This window comes from Trichechus manatus, unplaced genomic scaffold (genome assembly GCF_000243295.1).
Source record: "Trichechus manatus latirostris isolate Lorelei unplaced genomic scaffold, TriManLat1.0 scaffold00092, whole genome shotgun sequence".
NCBI classification, from domain to species: Eukaryota; Metazoa; Chordata; class Mammalia; order Sirenia; family Trichechidae; genus Trichechus; species Trichechus manatus.
The window spans coordinates 8,886,435-8,908,388 of NW_004444028.1; positions in this window are offsets into that span (position 1 = coordinate 8,886,435).

Sequence of the window (21,954 nt, forward strand, 5' to 3'; positions counted from 1 at the left end):
TTGCAGTGGCTGAAGGGCCCTGTGCTGAGATTTCAGCCGCTTCTTCTAACTGCAGGTTTCGTGAGTCTGCAGTCTGCAGCACCTCGTCAGTGGGAAGGAGAAGGTTTCCATCTATAGTTCGTTAAACGCAGCCTCGCGGTGCTCACCCTACATTGGGAGTTATCGGGTCAGAGCACAGCAATTCTGACCAAGGACTCTGAAGGGAATTTCTCCTCAAGGCCTCCATTTTGCCTGCAAAAAGGAACTGAGGGCTGAAACCAATAAGGGCCTGGTTTAACTTTTTAAAACTGTCTTTCTTTCTGGGAAAACCCATACCGATTTTCCTCGTTTCAAATGCAAATTACACACACACACACACACACACACACACACACACGCACGCACGCACGCGCACACACGCTGTGGAGAATTTTTGTGAGGTAAATGGTAGCCTTGTAGCCGCTAACGTGCAAGTTCAGGATCACTTTGTAACTTTCCATCACCAGGCCTTATCTTTCCAGAAAAGAGATGAAAAGGTCTGAGGGAGGGAAGTGATCACAGGGATGGGAATGGCTTTTATTAAAAGAGTGTTTTCCCAGACCTTAACTAAACCTCATCCACTTTTGTCAGTCAGGGCAGACAGTTGAGAGCAATATTAGAGGAGGTAATTGCACGTATCAGTCAACAGCTTTTGTCCCGTGGCCGCTGAGAATTACAGTAAAACGAGCACAGGAAAACAGCATACTGGATTAAAGGCAAAAAGGTCTTTCTCCAGTTTCTCCCTGCTCACCAGCTGTTATGTTCGGCTGTAGAGACAGAAGCAGCAATAATATCTTGGGAAATCTAGCCTACCACAGTCTGGGTTTTTTTTTTTTTTTTTTCCCCTGTTCTGTTTTCTCTCCACCTTGAAAGTGATTAATCTTTGACTTTAAAGAGACATTTTCTGAAAAAGCGTGCTACCTCACCATAGCAACTAAGCTATTAGCCATATATTAATTTTTCTCCCATTTAAGTACATGAACACATATAAGCCTGAGCCTTCTACCATTTCTGAGACCGACTATTAAACAATCACCTCAGAGTCTTTGATGCCACTTTGCAGCAGGCCCCAGTTGCTGCGTAAGTAAACAGTTGGTGCAGGACGCGGACATGTTTTACGTGCATTTGACTGTAAATCACGCCAAGCCAAACTCGGCTGATGAGCTGCTGGTGTGGGGGTCTTGTGAGAGCCTGCATCCGGGATCCGCAGGTAAATGCTGGCTAAGGTCAGAGAAGGGGAGAGAAAGATCTTCCCACTGTGAGCCTGGCACTGGGCTTCAATCCTCACAAATCCCCGCAAGACATGCATAATTGTCACTGCATCTCTGGGGCCCCAGATACCACAGACCACGCCCCCAAACCCATATTAAAGGAATCCCCTGTGCTCAACCATGGGAAAATAACTAAGGCTGTCTAAGAGGATGCCAGTGGCTTTGGACACAGAAGAGGGTATGAGGGGCCTTCGTAAGACTGAGTTGAGGGTACTTTAGAGGGAGAGCCGGCCTGGCTGACCAGGAAGGAACAGAGACCAACTACAGAGAGACAGCAGGGATCAAAAAAGGCCAGCCTGAGTGATGCGTGGACGAGTTGGTAAAATGAGAGGCAGGGTTAAGATCGGCCAGTTCTCCCATGGTTCAGACAGAGGCCAGCTGGGACACCTATGTGCTGGGCCACAGGAAAGCTGCTGTCATTATTGAGTCTGATCCTTAAATACTTGAAACCCTATGGCACATCAGGGTAGCCAAGGTCAATTTCCTGATATAAGAGTTATTATTTCTACTTCACAGATGAAAAAACTGAGAGTTTACAGAGATGAAATAACTCAACCAAGGTAATGTAGCCAAGAAGTAAGACAGACAGGATTCAAGCTCAGCCCTGTCTCCTCCAAAGCCTCTAGAACTATCTCCTGGGGAGGGTACACATCCAGCAGTACATGAGTGTGGACACCAGATGCGTAGGAAGCCACAGGATAAGCACATAGTATCCTCCCGAGGCATCGAATTTACTCAAATATTGGTGGACAGCATGAGTGACAGGACTGTAGGGTGGGATTAAGTAACTGCAGTAATCAGTATTTTAAAACACACTTTTCCTGTTAACTTAAACAGCTATATCAGAGAGCAGGATGTAATATTCATACACACAAAAAAAAGCTGAATAGGTAAAAACTCACACACTCCAAACGTCAAACGCTAGAAAATGGTATAAAGTGGAAAGTTTCTCTCTCGCTAATCCCTCAGCCCTGACTCATCCTCATAGGAGAGTAATGTATCGTCTACTTTGACACAGCCTTTCAGAGATATTTTATGCATGTGCACACCCACAGGGTACCAGGCATATATATATATTCTTTTTTCCTTTTTCAAACACAGGTAGTAGCCCACTGGGCATGCTTTTCTGCACTTTGCCTTTTCTCGTTAAACAAGAAACCTTGGAGCTCATGTCTGTAGACAACCTGCTTCTTCGTTCTTGTTTACAGCTGCTTAGCATTTCATTAAATTGATAGATCTCTAACAAACGTAACCAGTCCCTCACTGGTGGACTTTCCGGATGTTCTGAAAACTTTGGTGTCACAAACAATGCATCAGTGAACAACAATGTTTCATGGATCATTTCGCACATGTGGGTATGTAACTCGGGATTCGCTGCTAGAAGGGGAACTGCTAGGTCATAAGCACGTTCATTATGCATTTATGCATTATGATAGATATTGACAAATTGCTCTCGATAGAAGTTGCGCAAATTTACCGAGAGTAATCTCTCCGCATCAGCGAACTCTTCCATCCGCCAATCTGATAAGGGAAAAACGGAATCTCACTGTACTTTTCACTCTCATTCCACTTAGGAGTGGAGCTGAGTAGCTTTTCACATGCCTAAGAGTCGTTTATATTTCTTTTTCTGAAAACTGTTGGTTCATATCCTTTGATCAATTTTTACAGGGTTTTGACCTTTTTTTATGGGTTTGTAGAGTTCTTTACCGAGTTCAGAAACTATCCCTTTGAGACGCAAGTTGCCATTTCTTCAGGCATGAAAATCTGCCTTCTATCAGTCCCCACTGAACCCAAGCCCCGCAATGGTGCCACCAGCACTAGCATCCTGCCGTCCTGATGTTGATCCATCCACATCTGCACTCTCCCGAAACCGCCTTCGGCTCCTGGCTGAGCGTCCGTCCACAGCCTGGGCTCATCCAGCAGTCTGCTCTCCTGCAGAGGACACCTGCAGTACCCCGATCTGGTTCTTCCACCTCCAGCACTCCCCCTCCGAGGCTATGAAGAGACAATTGAGAGCTGGCACATATTCTCAACGCCACCCCTCCCTTCCCATTCTCAGGATTCACGGACACCACTATCTCACATCCACTAGGCACCCCCGATATCATGTACAGTGGGGTTTGCTAATAGTGATCACCAACATTTATTGAAGGGTTACTATGTTCCAAGCACTGGTCAAAGCCCTCTACATACATTAACTCATTTCAACCTCAAGAAATCCCATGAAGGTTTTGATTATCATCATTTCATTTTACAGATGACAACACAAGTGACAGAAATGCTAAATAATCTGCCAAGGGTTGTAAGGCTAGTATGAAGCCAGAATCTGAAGTCAGGCAATCTAGTATCCACCCAACCCTACCTAGACACTGCTCTAAACTTCAGCAGGTTTCCACACCACCCCCCAGGTCACCTAAATATCTCACTCACACACATACACGTGTACACAATACAATTCAGAGAAATTTCACGAATATTTTATGAGATTAAGGAAAACATATTTTCCTAGTGCCAAAGTGATATGAGAGTTTTTGAGGTTTACACATTGTTGTTAATTGCCACCTAGTCGATTCCGATTCATGGTGACCCCATGTGTGAAGAGCAGAACTGCTCCGTAGGGTTTTCAAGGCTGGGACCTCTTGGAAGCAGATCTCCAGGCATGTCTTCCAAGGTACCCCTGGATGGGTTCAAGCGGTAAACCTCTCAGCTAGTCGACCACGAATTGCTAACTGAAGATGTTCTAGACCTTAGCTCACCTGGGTTAAACTGAAAACCAAGTAAATTTCACGCAAGTCTGGAGAAATATGCGTCAGCTTTCTAAGAATCAAGGAAATAATCTTTGGGAAAAGACGGCTAGAGAACTTATGACCTGGGCTGGTCCCAAGGACCTACTTGGAAACAATGCTCTGTTACTTAAACTCTCATATCCAAGAGAGACAGACACTCATTCCAACCCTCGGCACATGCAGACATGACTTAGGAACGCCAATTTGTGCATGGTATCTCTCCATGGCCCAGGTCTATAAAAACACACTTCCCAAATTCAAACCTACATCTCAAGGCCAAATATCCTGGGCTAGAGACCAGCAAGATTCATTCAGCAGTGTCCGTGCCACACCCCTCATTCCTTTCTTATTCCTTAAATGACCACTAATGCAGGAGAAGGATGACTTCCCTGCTGAGCCATCTACCTTGGACAGCTGAGGCTAAGGGGTTTGAAAGTGAGAGTCAGCTCCTAACAGAGAGATTACACACAAGGACCAGTCAAATAAAACTCCCTTGCACTAGAGGTTTTTAAGGGATTCCAGCCAAAATTTAGTTTTAAATATGCAGTCAGCTCTTGAATATTCAGGGCCGAGCAATCCAGATGGTGATTTATCTCAATTTCGAGTTCCTTCTGCCCAATGTTCCCTTTTTTACCAGTTGAGTGTTAATTCATCCCTCGGGCTGAAGGAGAATCCATTCCACTGATCACTCCACCCGACATATTCTGACCCCATCTTGTGCCATAGACATTGGAGATAAAAAGACAAAGAAGAGTTTCTCCCTGCAAGAAGCTTATAATCTATCGAGCGATTGGAATATATATTTTTACAAAAGGCAACTGCAATTCTGAGGCACTTCTACCTGGGTGGAGGTAAGCATGTCTGCCTTGGGGAGCCTACAGAACGGCCTTCAGAGCTCCGACTCAGCAAGGTGGGAAAGGACACCCAGGGGACGTGAAGGCTGAGCTGAGGAGTCAGTAGGTCGAGAGGCAGTGGAGAAGGTAATCCACGCAGAGGTACCTCATGTGCAGAGGTCGGGAGGTGAGAAAGCCTCATCCACTGGGGAGGCTACAAAAAGTTCCCTGTGGCTGTGGTTTGAAAGACCAAGGCAGGAAGAGATGAGGCTCTAGAAATGAGCAAGGCCAGGTTATAAAAGGCCTTCTGCATCTATACTAAATGTGTCTTTGAAAATGGTTGAGAAATACATTAAGCAGAAGAACAGCATGACCGGATTTAGATTTAGAGAGATCTCTCTGCTGACAGAGTAGAAGTAGCTAAAATTATTAAGTAGGTGACATTTATACGTTGCCCTCTAACTGCCCTTTGCAGAGCCTCTTCCTTTCCATCTTCTCCCTGACTTCCTCCACAGTGAAAACGCTCGGGGAAATAATTCATAACACAGTACAAACTACTGATGATTTAATTGACTTATACTTTGATAAGAGACAAAATCTTAAGCAAGGGAATGAATCTTAATGTAGAATTTAGGAAGTCAAATTAAACTGGGGGGATAAACATCTGAATGGGAGAGATCCCACTGGCATTTTCCAAATCACACATTTAGGCAGATACCTACCGCTTCTTTCATAAGACAAAATCACACACACACACACACACACACACAGAGGGGAATGAGAAAATTCATTATATACTATGTATTCATTATATACTATATATGTGTTTTGATAACACATCCATTGTAAGGAAATTTCACTATGTAAAAAGTTCTTCAAAATACAGTATTAACTAGAAAGCAGAAAATGCAGAACATTGAGTATGCTACACTCATTTTTCCACAAAAGGTGTTGGGAGCCAAGGAAGGGGGAATATTTATGTATTTGCTTGTTCCTGCATAAAACGACCGTGGAAGAGGACACAAGAAATTGATGATATTTGGTAGCCAATGGTAAGGGGAAATGGGTGATTGGGGCAAGAAGACCTCACCACAGACACTTCTGTACCTCTGGAATCATGTAAATGTATCACCTATTCAAAACTAAATAAAATACAAAGTATGACCCTGTCCTTGAAAACCGTATTTTTACACAAATAACACGCACCTTCTACATTTGTTTGCCAACCATTCCCTCCCCTGCAGTGTATTTTCGTAAGTGTACTATGCTAATTTTTTTTTTTTTTTTTACAGCAACATGTAAAAAAAAATTGGCATAGCGTTACAAAAACACTTGAGGGGGAGGGTACAGTTGGCGAACAAAGTTATTTGCATAAAAATATAGAAGCTGGCAGCCAAAACAGATAAACAATGACTGTACAAGGGAGAAAACCGAATTTAAAACATCTAACAGACTATAATACAGAAGTAAGAAAGGGGTTAAAAAAAAACACTTGGTCCTGGGCCAGAGAAAATAAAACAATTGGGAAAAGATCTTACTCCTCCTTTTTCAGTCAACATTTCTGTGAAACCAACGATTTGAAGGCCCACATACTGCAGATATATTTAGACCATGACTTCTAGCACCAAAGTGGCTTTTTATTCAGTTCTAGCATTTTACAGATGCCGAAACTGAAGCCCGCCAAGGTGAAGGGGCAGGCCACTTGGGTAGTTGACCGTCCCCTAACTTTGAACCCACCCATTCACCAACACCCACAATGTCCCTTCCACTAGAAGACGCTCACAACACCCTAAGCCCACTGGGTGTGACAGTGCTCTGCACTCGGCTGCGCCGTCATTGGTTCCATGGAGACTTCACTCCCCCGTCCTCCTTGAAGACCCGGAACCACCCGTTCACTGACAAACGAGCTAGATGCCACGTCTCCCCTCTTCAACTGAGACAAAATTAAGCAAACGTCTCCAGGAAGGACGAGAAGTCATTCTCTCCCTTCTGCGAAAGTGGTCAGCAGAAATTATTTTGGTCCTTGCCATCTCCTCAGACCAGGATCCAATTTTTGGAACTTTCAGTTTGGTTCATCGACACAACAGAGAGCGTGGGCCCCTATGTGCAGTTGACAAACAGAAATCTCAACATTTAGCTACTCATCTTGCTCCAGAAGAAACAAACAATGTCCTATCGGCCTGTCATCCTTGCCTTCAGCCCTTTGATTTCCCTCTGGCAATAGAGCAGGCCCCTTGTCCTCCGTGAGTCCCCACACCCGGCATCCTGGAGACAGTGCGTGGCCTTCCTTACCTGGGACTTTGCAAACAGCTGGAGGCTTAGCCTGAGGCGGGCTGCTTTCCCGGGTGATTTCAGAGTCCTGACTGCCAGTATCTTTACTTTTCACACTGAACTGTTCTGCTGTCCAGGACCTTAAACCTGCTCCTGGCGACTCCACGCAGTGAACCGGCTCTCCCCTCTGCTGCATCATCAGCCTCTTTTATTCTTTTGCTCCTTCCTCTGCGCTTTAGAGCGGCAGCCCCTTCCTAAAGATAGTCCCCTTTGATCCTGCCCCCTCTTTCGTGTGTGGTGCTTCTCCTTTTCCCTTCACTTCCGGGTGCCTTTGGAATACGAGGGGGAAAAAACTCCCACTTCAGCAAATACAGTAATAAAATAATAATAATGAGTACACAAGTAGCAAATATTCAGTGAGCACTTACTCTATGCCAGGCACTGTGCTAGGCACTTAGCAGGCATGACCTCAGAATAAACAAATCTGTTTTGCAAGCTATTTTGTCTCAAGAAGTGATCTGTGGGAAAAGCCTACGGCTGATTTCACCACAGTCTCCTCTCTGAAATGACAACAGGCCACTGTGCACCCGTATAACTGCCGTCAAACAGCCCTTGCCGTTCTCACGGCCACGCTCTATGACCAACTATCCGGCGGGATGACGAATGCGCTGTGGCCAGAAATGACAGAACGGGGTAGCCCTCGCTCCCCCCTCCCCAGGGAATCAGGAGACAAAACTGTCTTAGTTTTATGCTTGCACCACCAAAACTCAAAGTTCAATCTCTCTCACCACAAACACATCAGCCCTGCTTGAAAATGCTACCTAAATTTGAAGCTGTACAAGACAACCCAACAGTCACAGTCGGAGTCTGGGAGAGAAAGAAATGTATGTGAAGGTGTGTTCTGAGAAAGTCTCCCTTCCATCTACGGAGTTTTCATCAAATTCAACAGCCTGGGATGAGGACGTTTGATAACATATCCATTGTGAGGAAATTTCACTAGAACTAAAGATCTGGATAACTCAGCGTTTGTGATATTCACTGCACCTCACTGTCTCTTTTCTTAGATGATTAGTTACTAAAGACTTATCAACTTAGCCATTCTATTGATGTAGCATCTGAACCTGGTCTTCCCTCCTCTACTCTCTTCCTCCTCTAATCAATCCTCCTTCCACCTGCTACTATGGTGATATTTCTAATACTACTATTCGAATATAATGAATAAACAGATACAGAATCACTTACCTGTTTTGCCCACTGATGCATCCCAAGACCAACGGGTCTTCAATAAGTAAGTGTGTAATGAATTAATTAGTAAACAAGAAACGCATACTAAAATAGGGAGCTTATTTTTGCCTATGAAACCAAGAAATTTTGGGGTTTGGGTTTTGTTTTTTTAATGGTTCTGCCCAGTGTGGTAAATTGAGCACCCTCATGTTTTTGATGACAGAGAGTTTGACAACACAGTAATTTATCAAAGAGGCTTCATGCCCTTTCACTCCATGATTTTATTATAAGATTTAATCCTAAGAAAATGGCCTAACTATGGAGAGACAAAAAAAAAAAAGAAAAGCCTTCTATAGACAATAGTTCCAAAAATTGAAAACATTTTAAGCTCAGCAACAGGGGAATGCTAAGTAAATGGTGGTACAGCACTCAATGAAATATTATGTGGCTCTCAAAAATGATGGCGGCTGCAACAGTGGGCTCAAGCACAACAATGTGAGAATGGCCCAGGACCCAGCCGTGCTTCGTTCTGTTGCTCACAGGGTCACTAGGAGTTAGAACCTACGTGACGGCACCTAACAACAACATCAAAAACAATGATTATTAAATGTATGTAATTACATAGCAAGTGGAAAAAGTAATTTAAAAGAGCACATGATGATAACACCCATGCAAAATATGCAGAGATTCATGCAGAAAATGCTAATAGGGTATCTTAGTTTCTCCCCCACCCGTGTGTGCATTTTTCTCTCTCTGTCTAATCTGCTTTTTTCTATAGCTCAAAAGTGATTAGATTTATGATCTAATTAACATAACAAAGAACACTCTACTTCCAAACTGGATTACACCCACAGGTATAGAAGTTAGGATTCCAACACAAATATTGGGGGATGTGATGGTTAAGGTTGTGGGTCAGCTTGGCTGGGCCATGATTCTCAGTGGTTTGGCAGTTATGATGTAGTTTGGCAGTCGTATGATGATGTGATCACTTCCATGATGAGATTTGATATAATGTGATCACCTCCATGATGGGATCTGCTGTGAGTAGCCAATCAGCTGAAAGGAAGTTTCCTTGGGGGTGTGGACTGCATCGAATATAAGTGGACTTTCTGGCAAGACTCGTGGGCTTTTGCTCACTCTGGATCCTGCAGCTGGCTCCTGTTCATCTGACCTGCAGTTCTTGGGACTTGAGCTAGCAGCTTATCCGCGGTCTTGCCTGCCGATCTTGGGATTCCTTGCTCTTCACAGCCTGTGAGCAAGGGCCCCGCTGTCTGACCTGCCGATCTTGGGTTTGCCAGCCCCTGCAGCTATGTGAATCAGGAGATGCCTCCAGCCTGACCCACGGATTTGGGACGTTCCAGTATAGATATTTATATGCTTCACTGGTTTTGCTTCTCTAGAGAATCCAGCCTAAGACCGGGGACACAAATTAATCTGCAATACAGAGGAACTAGATTTCAATTCTGGCTCTCCATTTTACAAGCTGCATCAATTTAGGTCTGGATTAATCTCTGTGACCCAATTTCTTCATACTAATAATAATGTGATAATCATGATAATAATAATAAAATAACTAATTTCATAGGCATTTGGGAGGGGAGTGAATGAGTGCTGTGGCTAAAATAGAACATGCACTCGATAGATATGATTAATATAGTGATTAATATAGTGATTTTTATGAGAGTGATGGATTTGTGTCTTTGTCTTCTAAATCCTCAGTGATGTGCTAGTATCACATATATTATGCTCATCATGGTCTCTTTGTCTTTCTCCTCCATCCTCTGGAGAAATACCCAGATCTTGATCTTTTCAGCCCATGGTTCTCTTGCTCTCATCCTCCTCAGAATTCCCACGGTGCTTCCTGCTTGAAACAATTGCTTGGCAATGTTCTTATGCTGCCCGGCATAGGTCATTACCTCCTACATGCACATACTGCTTCCCCAAAGCCCTGACATGACCCACAGGAAAGAGGCATGCTGGGTTCTTTCAGTACACAACCCAGAGCACCTCAACAGATGCTGGGCTAATTTGATTTTTAAAATACATTGATTTGGTGATCATACAAACAGAAGCATGCAGAGTGTCCAGAATTCAATCAACGTTAGCTCGTTTCTATCTTCTCCTTAATCATATTTTACTTCGTAGTCATATGAGAGCTTAAGAAACAAAGAAATCCATGGGTCGGCTTTCTTTGGTTGGCATTTTACATCCACTTAGTTTTACAACTCAGCAGAGCCTGCAGATAGACACATCCTTGTTTCCAAGGTTAACTAACTCTGCATCTTTCCCATATAGAAATAAACGTAATAAGCAAGGTCCAAACGAGAAAAACCAATCCCACTGCCGTCAAGTCGATTCCGACTCTTAGCGACCCTATGGGACAGAGTAGAACTGCCCCATAGAGTTTCCAAGGAGCCCCTGGTGGATGTGAACTGCTGACCTTTTGGTTAGCAGCTGTAGCTCTTAACCACTACCCCACCAGGGTTTCCACAAGCAAGGTCAGTGGTGATTAATTCCTAGAACAAAAGCTGTACAGGTGGAAAGCCGGAGGATAGGCTGTATCTGACTTCCAGGAATGAACCCTTTGGAAAGCAGGATTCCATTCAACTGCCATTAGAACAATGCTCCCAATCCAGAGGTGAATGGTTCTGCTGAAAGTTTCTTTGCCCACTAGCTCCCTAGAGCAGGATCCCGGCAAGCCAACACCTTTAATGGAGCCAGCTCCTTTTGTGATGTTCACAGTTAGCTCATCTCCAACTATATAAACACGTACATGAGGACAGCCTTTGGTTCTGGAGGTATTACAGGAAAATACAGGTTACTTTAACCTTGAGAGCTGGTTTTAGGACAAACCAGATTAAAGTTTACACGGACAGACAAAACAATGGACTAAGGCTCTGGTCTGCTTCCCGAAATTATTTTATTAAAACGAGCATGTTAATTATAATGAAAGCAAACTTGGACTCTGTGGGTTTCTAAAAAAAAAAAAAAAAATTCCTTTGTAGCATCACGGAGGGACTTCCCTCCATTTTTCTTTTTCTGATGAAATTAACTCCCCATGGTTGGTCAGCAGGATAATCTAATTTTAGCCAATCAGCTTGGGAGCTGCCGTTGACCTCACAAAGGGAGAGAAAGGTATCTGCAGTCATAGCAACCACCCACTCAGCTCTGATGTCTCTGGACTCTTCCGCCTGATGACAGACATCAGCTTGCTTCTTAGATGATTAATCTTTTCCCCCGTGAACCTCCTTGAATACATTAGCAAACAAGTCTGATAAATTTGTTTATCCCAAGACAATCATTAGAAAATTACCTGCAAAAGCAATTCTCGCTAGAGCAGTTTGTGAATGGAAATCCATATGGCAGATGAGAACAGAAATCAGCAATAAAATCTCTTGCTGTATGTCGCAACAGGTTAGGAAAGTTTTTCCCCTTTAAACTTTACCGTTTTGCACTAAATCAGAAAAGTCTGCCAGTCTAAATACCATTTTACATGCACAAGAGGGGCTTTTATCCAGTCGCCAGTTATTCCTCCAACCAACATTGTCTACTGGGTGCGAGGCTCTGGGGATGCACCAATGAGTACGCGCTATCTCAGCCTTCCACAATCTCACACTCCAGTGGGAGGAGACAGATGGGCAAATAGATAATTACAGTACATGATAAGGGCCATAAAAGGCAAAACAGAGAGCCCTGAACCTATTTAAAAGCGAATGGATAACTGTCTATTTACCAGTGTCAACAAAGACTTCATTGTAGTGACATTCGGATTAGGCAAGAAAGGATGAACACGAGTCCTCCAGGACAGGAGAGTCTTCTCGGCAAAGAGAACAGCACTAGAAAGGCACAGACTTGTGGACAATTGTGCTGGACTCCTGGGCAGCAAAATGTCTGGCACAGCTAGAATACCGGGCATGTCCCAGGAAATGGGACTGGAAATGTGGGTTGGGACCAGGTAAAAAAAAAAGGTGCCTTGTAGAATGGCTTGAATAAATTTTAGAGCATCAAGAGGACAAAGACAATGGGAACGGAGAGGAAGGGACAATATGGAAGCCCTTTCAGAGGCCGAATCAAGGGATGATTGTTGAGGCACCCTCGTGAAGCTCCTCATTTGTGGAAAGAATGGGAAGACAATGAGCGCGTGTTGCACTCACATTGCTAATAGGGGCCATTTTCCATAGGCAGTCACTGAATCCACCACCAAAGGCCAGTCGGTGGGAGACAAGGTGGGTCCCGTGTGGCTGAGAGGTTTGAACTGAGAGCTCAGACAACTATGACCACTCTGGTGTGGTTATCAGTGCGGACAGAGCCTGTGGTTGTCCCCACCGGCTTTACACACCGATACTGGACAAGCCTCGTCAAAACCCAGGGTTGGAGGTCGGAGGGCTGGACCACTAACCAAAGCAGTCTAAGTCTGGATGGTGGTTCTAAAAGTGGTTGGGCAACCGAGTGCGGGCCACAGGTTCCCGTGCAATATCTGGTTCCATTAAAGCACCTCTCCGGCTGAGGCTCCTGGCTTGGTGTGGAAAGCATTATTAATTATGGATCTAGTTACGTGGCACCTTCCATTCCTGCACAAACCGTCTGCGCCCCACAACAGCCTCAGGGGGTGCTATTTTTCCCTGGCATTTCACAGATGAGGAAAACAGAGCTCAGCAGCCGGGAACCTATCCAACATGACATAGTTATTAAATGATGGAGCTAAGATTTGAACTCAAGTCTGTATGATGCCCAAGTTTGAGGGCTTTTCACTACATTGTAAAGTCACAAAAATGCACTCCAAGCCCATTTTGCAAGTTTGAATTGTTTATGATGGGACAATCAATCTGCATTGAGAAACAAATATCCCATTTGCACAGTAAAGCATTCTTCCCTAAATTTGTTTCCCTCATTGCCCATTCCTTGTCTTCCTCTTTCTTCCCCAACCCAAGCCAACCCAGAGACAGCACTTTCCAGAGGAGAGGACCAGGGCACAGAATGTCGCCGCTCAGGGAGACAACCTGTGTTTCAATTCCAAACGACAAAAGCTGCACATTTAATTTTTTCTTTGGATCTTTCTAGACGCTGGACGTTTGCTGGAGACATCATTCCTTCTTTCTCTATTTTTACTGCTGCAAGTCCACGCTCAGGAGCCCTGGTGGCACAGGGGTTAAAACGCTCGGCTGCTTACCAAAAAGGTTGGCAGTTTGAACCCTTTGAGCCCGCTAGCCGATCCTCGGGAGAAAGATGATAGTCTCCTTTCGGAAAGATTACAGCCTTGGAAACTCCACAGAGCAGTTCTACTCTGTCCTAGAGGGTCGCTAAGTTGGAATCGACTCCACGGCAGTGAGTTTGGTTTGGTTTGGTTTGGTTTGGTTTGGTAAGCCCATATGCTACTTTTTCACAAAGGCGCTCTCCGCTAATAATAGGTCTTCTGTTCTTTTTCACTCTGAAGCCTAATGATTGAACTATTGACCTCAATCTTACCTCTGAAAAGGATATGCAATGTGTTAGGGCTAAGGGAGACAAGAGGCCTATGTGAGGATAGGAAGGCCTAGTCCTTTAACCCAGAACTGCGTTAAAATTCTAAGGAGCTTAAGGACAAAGAAATTGGGCCTTCTGCACAACATGACCTTTTCCCTTCACTGTCTTGGCATTAGCCAGAGGAGGTGACCTTGAAGACAATGTTTCTAGGCAGAATGTCTAAGTTTCTAAGTTACTGGACATCTGAAGACACAGCAAACACCCCCAGGGGGCAGTCAGCAATGGGGTTACAGACGGACAGAAGGAAGGGGCTCCACCAGCCTCCCCTGGACAGAGCGAGACTCGAGGCTTGTTTCCAAACCAAGGCCACCACCAAAGCCAAACCCATTGCCATCGAGTCGATTCCAACTCATAGCGACACTATAGGACAGAGTAGAACTGCCCCATAGGGCCTCCAAGGAGCGGCTGGTGGATTTGAACTGCCGACCTTTTGGCTAGCAGCCAAGCTCTTAACCACTGCGTCACCAGGGCTCCAAGGCCACCATAGCAAGGGTTAATTCAGACAGCTGGGAGATGCAAAGGCGGGCAAGATGGTGCTAACCCTCCATCTCTATCCTCTTGTTTATCCAGAAATGAAAATCATCAAGCACCAGAAGGCACTGGACCAGGGAGCAAAGCCAGCAGAATGAGGACATATTGGTTCCAGGGCAGAGGATCTGACCAGTGGTTGGAAGTACCTGACAGAGATCAGACCCCCTGGGACAGGAGAATTGATTGAAAGCCTCTGGCAAGCATGCTGAGATCCATATAGGACCACCACTTCCAGCAGTGACCTGGAGAGAAAGCCAGGGACCAGGCCAGAAACCTAGACAGACCATACCAGTGTCTCTGGAACAATCTCCAAGTCTTCTTTTCTCTCAGCCCCTACGGTTTCTTCTAAATCCTAGTGTATATCATTGACAGAAGAATTGACCGTTTCACTCCCCTGATCAAGAAACTGCTATAGCTCCCTGTCACCCCCATCACTGTGGTGGCTATACCTCCTGGTTTGCACAGACAGGCCTGGCTTACGTTTGTTATCCTCATGTAATTATTAACGGCATCTCCTATCACCCTCTAAAGTATTTCAGTTTGGATGATTAATTATGTGGTCCCCATATCTTCTACCTACTTCAAACTCCTCTGCCCAGTTTTCTCTGCTCTTTTATAATTAGCTCAGTAGCTCTCAAATCATTTTATGTTCACGGTGACACGTTCACAGGGATCCACTGTTATCACTTTGTTCTATTTACTGTCCTGACTGTGCTGATGGTCCAGTAAGTGATGTTTCAATACTTTACGGTCCGTTAACAACAAACTGCGTTTCAGAGCTGTAAAGTTAAACACGGGTGAGGTGGAATCCGGACTTTTCTACTTATAAGCTATGTGGTCATGAACAAATTAATACATTCTTCCTCAAATCTGAATCCACATCTGTAAATATAGGGATAATCACAGAACCTACCTCACAGGGTTAGTCAGGAGCTTTAGGTAAAGTGCTTAACACACACACACACACACACACACACACACACACACACACACACACACGTTAGCTAACGGGGGATGGAGGGCAATCATCACTGCCGCCTCTCACAGCTCACTCACCACAGTGCTGTCTGACACACAGCTCCACAACACAGCGTGCCCTCACTTGTAGCAATAACACACAGCACACATCAATCACAATTTTGTGTCTTGGGTCGGGTTCTCTAGAAGCAGAACCTGAGATAGGAATTCTTGTTCAAGTGATTTATTGGAGAGGAGGAATGAAGGATACAGGAGAGTGCAGGGAGGGGAGAGGACAAGGTAAGCAAGACCGTGGTCTCAGCTTCAGAGGAGCTTCAGTCTGAGCCTGTGGAGAAGCTCTGGAGAGTAAGAGCATCACAAAGTTAGTCCCAGCTTGAGACAAGGGGGCTGGCCTTTTGTACCACATGCAGACTGGTTACTGACCAGGGTCTGGAGAGGTGTACCTCCCCGGGGAATGAACGCAGAGTTGGGTGCACCAGCTGGAAAAGCAGATGCTTTTGTGAGCGCCAGGAGCAGCCATCAACAGTTTGTGACACCCATGTGGACCCACGGTACACCCTACTATGAGTAGACAAACTCATGAAGACTTTGGAGCCTTGTCCATTTAATATGTGTGACTGTAGGCAAGTCACTTAATTTCTCTGAACCTCAGTTCCCTCATCTGCAAAATGGAGATGGTAATAGTTACATTGTAGGTTATCGTCCGCATTTAGAAAAACACATTCCTAATCCTGACAGTAAACAGACTAGAGTTGCCTGTCTTTTTCTCCCATCAGCCAGATGTCTCTGAGCATTACACACAGTACCTGCCTACTTCTACTTGCATATCTTTGCTCATGCCGTCTCCCCTGCCAATGTCCCGGAAAGTGGTACCCAAGCACATGTAAACAAGCACGAGCACACGCAGACTCACGCTTCCCTTCAACATGCTTCCTCTCCAAAGTAACCTCCTATCTATCCTCTGCTTTAAGCTTCCCATTGCCAAACCTGGTTCAAGTTCTGCCTCCTCCCTCAGGTTCATCACTTCCTCAAACTCTCACATTTAATTCATTTCTAATTGTTCAGTATTTGTTTCTTCTCTTTCAATCAGACTTTAAATTTCTATTCCTCCATCCTTACCCGAGGCCAGGACTCAGGCCAGGGCTAGGCGTCTAGGGAGGCTTCACTGTGTCTTTGTGGATAGATTAAGAATTGTTTCTTGACAACAGAGGGTTCTGGACAGAGCTGGAGAAGGATGTAGAACAAACTTCTAACACATACAAAAAAAGACCAGATTTACTAGCCTGGAAGAAACTGGAGAAACCCCAAGAGTATGGCCCTCAGACACCCTTTTAGCTCAGTGGTGAAGTCACTTCCAAGGTTCACCATTCAGTCGAGGATTGGACAGCCCCATAAAAACAAAATGGGACTAATGAGACACAGCAGTCCAGGGACAAGGACTAGAAGGCAGGAGGGGACAGGATAGCTGGTGATAGGGAACCCAAGGTTGAGTAAGGACAGTGTTGACATATAGTGGGGTTGTAAACCATTGTCATAGGGCAACATGTGTACTAACTGTTTAATGAGAAACTATTTTGTTCTGTAAACCTTCATCTGAAGTGAGAATAGTAGCACAACTGGAAGAAGGTAATCGATGTCACTGAATTGTGCATGGAGAAATTTTTGAAATGGTGTATCTTTGGCTATGAATATTTTCACCAAAAAAAAAAAAAAAGGTTGAGAAGGGAGAGGGTTGACATGTCGTGGGGTTGTTAACCGTGTCATAAAACAATATGTGTACTGACTGTTTAATGAGAAACTATTTGTTCTGTAAACCTCCACCTAAAGTACAATTAAAAAAAAAAAGAATTGTTTCTTGATCAGAACAACGATAACATACTTCGGCTGACCATTTCAGTTCTCAGGATTCTCAAAGCTAGCAAAATCCTTCCCTGTGATCCAGGGGTGTTCAGCTGCCATCCTGGACCAATAGTGCATGTAAAATAAATGATAGTGGCTTCCCCTGTAATTTAGCTCACAGATGAATTTTAGGTGAGATTTTTCTATTGGGTTCTAACAGTTCCTGAAAATTGGTGCCCTAGGAGGTGCAAAGTGGAATGCCCAACACAGCTCTGATTATCAGCTGCAGCCTACGCGTGCATTACAGTAACGGCAGGGCCAGGCTGCTTTCAGCATTCTAAAATCTCTCATAAAATAAAACAATGTTTAACAAGTACAGGTGGGTCCCAATTTATGCAACAGGTATGTCCTGGAACGTTGATACAAATTTAACGGGGGAGGGGAGGGGGAAGCAGGGATCAGATTATATTTGAAATTCCCTTAGGGCATTCTCTTATTGACGGTATGATGCTATTGAGAATTTTTCCTGTAAATAATTATCTTTTCATTTATTTAATTGGTTGGTTTTGACCTATAGTTTTGGGTCTTCTCAAATCAAGATATATTTTTCCTCTCAGGCTTTTTGAGAAATAAATAAAACTAAAAAACTATCATGATTCAATATGATTTCCTTCTTGGCACTTTCCCTTTTAGTCCAAAATTGGTTATTTTATTTGTTTAGTTTAAAGCACCACCCATTTTTATAACATAATCCCCAGTGAGTGAAGAGCCTGGACTAGACTCTAGGAACCCCAAGGCCTAAGCTAAGACTGTCTCCACTCTACCTTTCTGCCCGTAACATTTCTGTCTGTATTCCTAGCTATGTGTTGTTTGTGGACTTACTTTAAGAGTAACGCATTACATAAATTTAAGGTAAACAGACATTTGTATAATACAATCACATTTGTGGATTCTGTAAGCATCCGACATACTTCAGAAATGGAGGTATGAATCTATTCGAGGGTATGATTTAGACTTAGTGTTCCTATTCTATCCTAAGCAAATGTATCCTTTCTGGCATGTTTACCCTATATTCTCCAGTCTTGAGACCCTGATCCTCACTAGAGAAAGAGCTGAATATATCTGTCTTCTTTCCACCTTCTATTAATGTTAATTTCTACTTTGTATGACCCCCCCAGCAGCACTGTGGTAGAAAAGACCTATCAATCTGCTCCTGTAAAGACCACAGCCCAGGAAATCCTGTTGGACAGTTCTACTCTGTCATATAAGGACACTATGAGTCAGAATGGACTCGATGGCACACAGCAACTTACTTTCTACTTGTTAGGTGGGAAAGTAAGATCACTTTTCCCAAGTGGTAAAGTAATATTACTTTCCAAAGTAGTGTATCTTGTTCTTCTTGCTCTGAATGTGACTAAAATGTCTACTTGTAGCCTTTGGCATTTCATGAGGCCCAGCACATTTTAAAATTAACCCTCCTTATACTCTCTAAGGAGACCCTGGTGGCATAGTGGTTAAGAGCTACTGTTGCTAACCAAAAGGTCGGCAGTTCGAATCCACCAGGTGCTCCTTGGAAACCATAGGGGGCAGTTCTACTCTGTCCTATAGCGTCACTATGAGTCGGAATCAACTCAATGGCAATGGGTTTGAATTTCTGGGATTTTTTTATACTCTCTAAATAAGACTGTGGCCTTCTTTTGCGTTAATCCTCATTTATGTAGCCATTCTTCTCTCACAAATCCATGGTCCTTTAAAGACTGAGCCCATTGAAGAACTCTCTGGGCAAACACCTTTAGACACCTCCTGTAACATTTTTAACTGCTTATTCAAGATTCTGGAGCAAGATTTTGTCCTCGTGTTTTTATCTCAAACCACTTTAAATAAAAAAGTATCTTTGCCTCACAGGTTTATACATGTTTGGGAAATATTGTAACAGATTTTAAGAGTCTGCCTGCTTTCTTAACTGATGCAATAATGTACATAGAAGCTGAGTATTCTAGAAGAGCTTAGAGGATCTCATTGATAACCACAACTTGGCTTTTATTTTTACATTTTTTTCATGTTTTTATGTTTTTAACATATTCCTTTTTTTCATATAATTATATTTCATGTAATATTTCATATAATTACTCTAAGAAATATATAATTTTTTAGATTGTTTTTAATTTGTAAATCTGAGATATTAGTTTTATCATATTAACATAAATATAGAATAATCCATCCAATTAAAACTTGTATATTATTTTAAACAAGCCCTGGTGGTGCAATGGTTAAGCGCTCAGGTGCTAATATTAAAGTCGGTGGTTTAAACCGACCAGCAGCTCCACGAGGGAAAAGACCTAGCAATCTGTACCTGTAAAGACTACAACCCTGGAAATTTGATGGACAGTTGTACTCTGTTCTGTAGGGTCGCTATGAGCTGGAATTGCCTCGACAGCACACAACATATTATTTTAACAGACACTATCCCGCTTAAATAGTACATTGGCAGTTTTGGTCACATTTTCAGCTCAACAAAATGTTTGAAACTCTAAAAATTTGGGGGCTCGGCAAAAGACAAAACATATTTTGCCAATGCGTCTAGCTTTAGTTTTTAAATCCATGTGAACTCTAAGAAAGATTTAGCTCCTCTGTTTTTTATCAGTTTACACTGAATGCATCAGCATAATGTCAGAATAACTACTTGATGTCCCCAGAATTTACATTTTTAATCGCTTTCTTAGAATTACAGTAAATAGGAATCAACTCCCAAGCATTTTAAATTTGTTTCAAAATGGGTAATTCTGCATATGAAAACTTAATTAAAATTGCTTACTGACAGACCTTTACGGGGTAAAGGGCTTACAGGCAAACAGTGAGTTCTTTGACCCTTCAGTCTAGAAAGATGAAGCAGTATTTGCTGACAGAAGTGAATACGTAGAAGCAAAAGCAACCAACACATGCTTCTGGCCACACTCTCTCTCCACCTGGTTGACGCGAATGTCATAATGCAGAAAGCTTTAGGCTCGAGGCACACTGGGCCTCGGAGATACAGTCCAGCTATCGATCATACCAAGCACTGGAGAGAAGCTAACTGGGAACCAAGGCTGACCACTGGCTGGGTCGATGCCCTATTTTTGGTGACCTGTACGTTCTTGTTAACCAACATGCTGCTTGGCCCGTATTGTTGTTACTGGTGTTGTTAGTTACCGTACAGTCAGCTCTGACTCACGGGGACCTGATGTGTAACAGAGCAAAATGTTGCCCGGTCCTGCACCATCCTCACAATGGTTGCTATGTTTGAGCCCGCTGTTGTAGCTATTGTATCAATCCACCTCATTGAGGGTTTCCTTCTTTTTCACTGACCTCCCCTACTTTACCAAACATGACGGCCTTTCCTAGGGATTGGTCTATACTGACGACATGTCCAAAGTAAGCAAGACACAGTCTCGCTGTCAGCACCTCTAAGGACAGTTCTGGCGGTGCTTCCTCCAGGACTGATTCTTCTGGCCGTCCATGGTATAGTCAACACTCTTCACCAGCATCACAATTCCAATGTGTTCATTCTTCTTCGGTCTTCCTTTTTTATCATCCAGCTTTTGCACGCCTTTGAGGCTACTAAAAATACCATGCACCTTCATAAATATTCATGAAACAAATGTACTAACATGAATGAATGAATGGATAAATGACTCTATGGTCCACTAGGTGGTGAATCTGAGGCTGCCAACAGACTGCTGGCTAAGATCAGGCGTGATTCTGGACCCAGTGAGGCTGAGCCCACAGGAGGTGTGTATCACTGATGCTGCAAAGAGGTAACAAGCATTTAAAAGAAGGAAGATAACGAGTGGTGGGCTAGAAATATTTAAGAACCAGCCTACCTGAAAAAAAAAATCCCTGATTTCTAATATTTGTCAATTTTCACAGTATAAATACTCCCACTGTGACCAGTTTCAAACTACCAACGTGACGCCACCCAATGTGGAGTTGACAAGAGATATGCCCAGTCAGTTGTCCCTGAGCCAGCAGCAGCTGGCTTCAGCACACCAGTCAACCACTCAGGACATCAGTAGCATCCACCATTTACACATAGGTTATGACCCCTTTTCCTTTGCATATGTGCCTATAATTTTATTCAAACAAAAAACGAACGAGACTAAACGCTTGAATCTCCAACTATACGGGATTCATTAAATAAATAACAATAGATCCTTACAGTAGAAATGCAGTCATTTAAATTGACATTGTAGATGAATATTTACTGACATGGGAAGATATTCCACATCAATATTGGGAGTAATGTCAAAACAGCAATATAGCACTTTATCGAAAATATCACAACAGAACATTATTCAATATAGTGCTAGAAGATGAGCCCCCTAGGTTGGAAGGCACTCAAAATACACAGTGGCCACAACAATGGGCTTGAGCATACCAACGTTCATGGTATGGTGCAGGACTGAGCAACATTTCGTTCTGTTGTACATGGGGTCGCCATGAGTTGGAGCTGAACTGACAGTAACTAACAACAACTCTGTGTGTGTGTGTGTGTGTACAGTGTGTGGTAGAGCTAGAATTCTCAGCCAACTCTCCTTAGCATCAGAGCTTTCGGCCCTCCACCAAATGATCTTCAAATGACACTGACGCCATGTTCCTCAATGTCCCGGTCAGAGCCTCTCCTTCAAATAAGCTAAATACAAT